Below are 6,430 nucleotides of genomic sequence, written 5' to 3' on the forward strand. Positions count from 1 at the left end.
AACAATTTTTTTCTGTAAAAGTCTAGTGCTGCTACATGCCCACCAAGATTCATGTGCTCCGGTGTTTCGGGTTCCCGGGTATCGTTGACCAAGAATTCAGGAAATATATGATAAATTGCCTATTTGGGAAAGTGCTAGTGCAAGAGTTTGTGTATAAAAGGCGATGAAACACATGCCTTTGGGGAGCCTGCAGTGTGCATGTTATCCTTTTGTCAGACATGAGCCCACTTTGACCCATTCTTTCACACAAACTCACTTCACAGATGTAGGTATAAGTATAAGTATAAGTATATATACTCTTTTGATCCCGTGAGGGAAATTTGGTCTCTGCATTTATCCCAAGCCGTGAATTAGTGAAACGAACACACAGTGAGGTGAGCACACACTAATCCCGGCGCAGTGAGCTGCCTGCACAGCGGCGCTCGGGGAGCAGTGAGGGGTTAGATGCCTTGCTCAAGGGCACTTCAGGTTAACGCCCATTTGGAGGTGCAAATAATTGCATTTTTTGTTATTTAACCATAAGTTATCTTCAAAACAGGCATTTTACTTTGGATCGACAATAGCAATACATCGAGTGATTAACGTGAAAAAATCTAGACTGGAGTAACTCAACATTAACACCTCCTATATGTTTAGTGTTCTAAAGATGTCAAATAGTCCGCTAAAGTTACAAATTCATAAAGAACCAGAAGTGAAGACACATGGATGGCTATAAAAACTGTGCTTACATTATACAACTAAACACTACAAAATACATTTATAACCCTTGAGCCAGCTCCTTATGTGATCTCAATGGCGATTCAGCGTTTGTTTGCGCCTGGAGGCATGGATACCTCCCAAAAACGTCCACAAATAGGCTACTCATATGTTTGTGTGAAAGAATTGGAAGAAAGTCAAGGATCCATGATCAGACCTGCTTCAAGATAAAATTCCTTAGCTAATACCTCTGCAAGAATATTGGGTTGCATGGTGTTAAAAGCAGATGAAAAGTCACACTTGTCAATTTGTCTCCATCTCCAATACTCCTACTCACTTTTGTGTATGTAAATGAGTGTTTGAGGGGGGGGGCAGTGTGTGTGCATGCGTGTTTATGTGTGCGCATGTGTGTTCATGTATCTTTATGTGTATGTGTGTGTTTATGAGTGTGTGTGCGTGTGTGCATGTGTAGTGTACAGTCACTAAATGTACACATATGAATTTATTATATGGTCCCCCATTAATGGAACTCCACAAAACTTGGCATGCATTCAGAGGGTGTGATAATGATCCTACACTTCAAATTCTGTGCAGTTTTGAACCTGTCATCCAAAGATACCTGCGAATATAATGCCTTTTTGCCTTTTCATGTTTAACTACGTGGCGCTATACATTAAATGAGTGGAATCGTTGAAACAAAATTACTGGGGGGGGGGAATCCGGAAGAAAAAAAAAACTGCTTCGCTGCGTGTCGGTCATAATAAATAAAGTCAGAATTGCATACTCCGCCCCCCTGGAGGCTTGATGAGCAAATTGCATGGGGTCCATAAGGTACTAAACATCATGTTGTAGGGCTGAATAAGAGGAGAAGCTTACATTGATCTCTTCCACCGTTTCCTCCTCCTTAAAGGAACACGCCACCCAAAATCAGTAGTGATATATGTTCTTACCGTAACTTTCACGAGTTGAGTCGTACCTCTCCCGCGTTGGTAGGTGCACTCAAACGCTCTGTCGCGCAGCGCGAATGTGTTAGCATGTTGCTATGCTAGCGGGCTCTGCCGTGGCCGTAGAGAGAGGCACATAGGTATTCAAACACCTCCACGTTTTACCTACTTAAATACAGTTGCACGAGTAGTTGATGAAAAATGTTAGGGCACACAACATGAAACGTGACGATTTTCCAAGCGAATAAACATGAGAACTACAATGTGTGGCGCAATAGCACTTGGGAGTACTTCGACCTAGCGTGGTAATATTATTAACACCTAATTGTAGATCCTATCCACCACAGAGTTTAGAATCCATGCTGGATCGACCCTCAGCCTCTCCCTCCCCTCTGAGCGAGAGAGGCACACACACTAGAGATGCGCTGATGGGCTATTATTTCAACCATAACTGCATAGCAAAACTTATCATCCATCAGCCATCCATCAGCACCAAAGTTTGTTGACCAATTTTCAAAACTGCACCTGCCCACCATCCGCTGGTTGTTTTAATGTAGGCTATATGGGTGATGCAGCGCTGCTGACGTGAGGCTAGAAAGCCCTTGCCTGTTCTAGAAAGACTGATCTAATGCAGCAAATATATTAAAAGGCAAAAGTCGTACATTGGCTAGGCCTATCCCCAGAATATCAGCAGCAAACTCAGTCTCTGTCGCGCAAAACAGTCTCCAAATAAAACGCACATCGGCCTGTTGCCTATTCTGCCAGCTTGTGACAATATATCGTCCAAAATGCTTGATTGCATTGCATTCTCCACATTTTTAGCTACATTTTCATGTACCACATCAGCATTTTTGTTCAGTGAATCTTTTGTAAATTGCTTTACAATTACCGTCGGGCCCTTGTCAGCAGACTTCGGCTTGCCTCTTGCCATATTCACTCCTTGTCTTCCGATGTCATTTCTGAGTCATCTACAGATGTTTTGAAAATTGGTCAACAAACTTTGGTGCTGATGGATGGCTGATGGATGATAAGTTTTGCTATGCAGTTATGGTTGAAATAATAGCCCATCAGCGCATCTCTAGTGTGTGTGCCTCTCTCGCTCAGAGGGGAGGGAGAGGCTGAGGGTCGATCCAGCATGGATTCTAAACTCTGTGGTGGATAGGATCTACAATTAGGTGTTAATAATATTACCACGCTAGGTCGAAGTACTCCCAAGTGCTATTGCGCCACACATTGTAGTTTTCATGTTTATTCGCTTGGAAAATCGTCACGTTTCATGTTGTGTGCCCTAACATTTTTCATCAACTACTCGTGCAACTGTATTTAAGTAGGTAAAACGTGGAGGTGTTTGAATACTGCTATGTGCCTCTCTCTACGGCCACGGCAGAGCCCGCTAGCATAGCAACATGCTAACACATTCGCGCCGCGCGACATAGCGTTTGAGTGAACCTACCTACGCGGGAGAGGTACGACTCAACTCGTGAAAGTTACGGTAAGAACATATATCACTACTGATTTTGGGTGGCGTGTTCCTTTAAGGTGCATTACACAGGCCTACTTATTATAAGCCCCTTCAAGATATGCCTTTGCTAAACAACTCCCTATAGAGCTGCACAGTCCCGCCCACAGCCAAAACGCGGTTAGGTGCCGGACGTAAGCTTCCCATTCATTTGTCCCATTGACGTTTGGAAAAATCCGTATCTAAAGAGTTTTACAGCATGTCTTAGGCTAACTAGCTACGGCATAACTCATAAGCATACAACATATCATTTCGAGTGAAAAAACGAAGAGAAAATCCAAAAAAAGTCAAAGGTACAAGACTGTGTACATATTTTCATTTCCGAGCGAAGGAACTACTCATCCCATAAACCACCGGGCCTCACTGAAAAATATATAAGCAGCACGAACCAGCGCGAAATATTTCATTTCCAACCGGCGACAGCAGCGAACCCTTTCCTCCAAACAGTGATATTTATATAGTGATTGTGCAGTTAATAGCAGTTATTTCAGGAGTAATCGTGTAAATAATAGTGTTTTGATATTGAATTTTATATTTATCATCGTGTATTTTATATCGTGTGTGTGAAAGCGGTTAACGTTAACGGCAGTGCTTCATAACGTTACCTGACTCATCCTATGCTGTCATCACTGCTCAGTCGGGCTGATGCATGGTCTGGTCTGCTCTTGGACCACCATATTCAGTTTATTAATTTGCCGTGAATTATTACACAAAATGTTCATTAAATGCACGAAGTATTCCTAGGTTAATGATTAATATGAATCATACAGTATGAAGGCTACAGTAGCCTAGCTAATGTTAACTAGCACTGCTAGCAGCATTAACATTACAACCTCCCTGCTTAGCTAACTCACCACAACTTTGTAGGTCTTGTCCCTCATGCTGCTGACCCTTACAAAACCCACAAACTGACTCTCGGACACACAACAGTCAACAATGTGACCCGATTTAAAGTGGCTTTCACCCCTTTGGACACTCACTAAAACATAATATTCATACCTGTGTTGCAGCATGTAGGCTAATGTTAGCTGCATTATGTAATGACATACAATGTCGGAAATGCCGAAGGTTAGCCTGTCGGCTAGTGCTAGCCTACCTGAAAAGTTTGAGTGTTTAAACTAACATTTACAGTGGTCTATTTGATAGTGTATTGGCCCTGACTAAGTTCGTGTGATGTATAAACCCCAATCCTTGTTGATACAAGTACCAATATTCGTCAAGAAAGTTTTTAATCACATTAAGATTTTCGCCATAGGCAGTAAAAAACTCCTCCATCTTTGTCAATATTTTTCCGCTGAGAAAGTTTCAAACTATGACCATAACTGCCTTTCCACCAATCAGAGGCATCACTGTGGGTGTGGGATTGTTCAGGATTGTGGGTAATGAAGTACTTATCCAAGAGATCGCGAATAAAAGGCATTTATCTCAAAACAAGGTTAGTGCCCCACGAACTCTTGGTGTCTATAGGAGCATATACAATCGCTTAGTACAACCGTAGCTGGTTTTAAGTCTACCACGTGCAGTTAAGTTTTTATGGCTTACACCGCAATTGTCAATGGAGAAATTGCATTGACTTTTTACATCCGGCATCGGCTGTGGGCGGGACTGTGCAGCTCTATAGAGCATCACAGTTCCGCCCCTCCTCCGAGAGAGTTTCCGGAAGTAAATTTCCCATTCATTTCTCCCATTGACGTTTTGGAAAAATCCGTATCTAAAGAGTTTTAGAGTATGTCTTAGGCTAATCAGCTACGGCGTAACTCATAAGCATACAACATATCATTTCGAGTGAAAAAACGAAGAGAAAGTCCAAAAAAAGTCAAAGGTACAAGACTGTGTACATATTTTCATTTCCGAGCGAAGGAACTACTCATCACATAAACCACCGCGCCTCACTGAAAAATATATAAGCAGCACGAACGAGCGCCAAATAATTTCCAACCGGCAACAGCACACGAACCCTTTCCTCCAAACAATGATTTTTATATAGTTAATAGCAGTTATTTCAGGAGTAATCGTGTAAATAATAGTGTTTTGGTATTGAATGTTATATTTACCATCGTGTGTGTGAAAGCGGTTAACGTTAACGTTAGCAACATTGTGCAGTGCTTCTTATCGGACTGCCATCCTGATGCATGGACCGGTGCATGGTCTGCTCTTGGACCACCATATTCAGTTTATTAACTTGCTGTGAATTATTACACAAAATGTTCATTAAATGTACGAAGAAGTATTTCTAGGTTAATGATTGATGATATGGCTCGTACAGTATGAAGGCTACAGTAGCCTAGCTAATGTTAACTAGCATTACCAACCTCCCTGCAAAACTCACCACACAACTTCGTAGGTTTGATAGGTCTTGTCCCTTATGCTGGCCCATACAAAACCCACAAGCTGACCCTCGACACACAACAGTCAATAATGTGACCCGATTTAAAGTGGTTTTCACCCCTTTGTACACTCTTGATTTCGTCCTTGAAACTGAAATATTCACGGGGGCATGGACGGTTTGCTAACCATTTTACTGCAGTGTCTACCCGGTGGTAGCATCCAGCTTTGCTATCAGCTAGCTAGCTAGTTCAAAGGTTTAAGTTCTTAATGGGGATATACAGAGCTTTTTATGCCTCGACTAAGTTGATGTTTCATATAAACAACAATTCATGTTAATAGAAACAACAAGGTCACTAAAACATAATATATTTCATACCTGTGTTGCAGCATGTAGGCTAATGTTAGCAGCATTATAATGACATTCTAATGTCTGAAAGGCTATATATCAGCTAGCAGCTACCTGAAAAGTTAAGTGTTCAAACATTTCCAGTGTTCTATTTGATGGTGTATTGGCCCTGACTAAGTTCGTGTGATATATAAACCACAATCCTTGTTGATACAAGTACCAATGTTCGTCTAGAAAGTTTTTATTCACATTAAGATTTTCGCCATAGGCAGTAAAAGACTCCGCCATCTTTGTCAATAATTTTGGTTGATAAAGTTTCAAACTATCATAGATATATACTGTCAGTACGGCCTTTCCACCAATCAGAGGCATCACTGTGGGATTGTTCAGGATTGTGGGTAATGAAGTACTTATCAATCGTGAATAAAAGACATTTATCTCAAAACGAGGTTATATTAGTGCCCCGTGAACTTTTGGCGTCTATATGAGCATACACAATCGCTTAGTACAGCCGTAGCTGGTTTTGAGTCTACCATGTGCAGTTAAGTTTTTATGGCTTATACCCGAATTGTCAATAGAGAAATTGCATTGAATTCT

Source organism: Alosa pseudoharengus, unplaced genomic scaffold (assembly GCF_046254945.1).
Source record: "Alosa pseudoharengus isolate Yale_2024_CS ecotype anadromous, Long Island Sound unplaced genomic scaffold, YU_APseudo_1.1 YU_APseudo_1.1_scf_9, whole genome shotgun sequence".
In the NCBI taxonomy this organism is placed as follows: Eukaryota; Metazoa; Chordata; class Actinopteri; order Clupeiformes; family Clupeidae; genus Alosa; species Alosa pseudoharengus.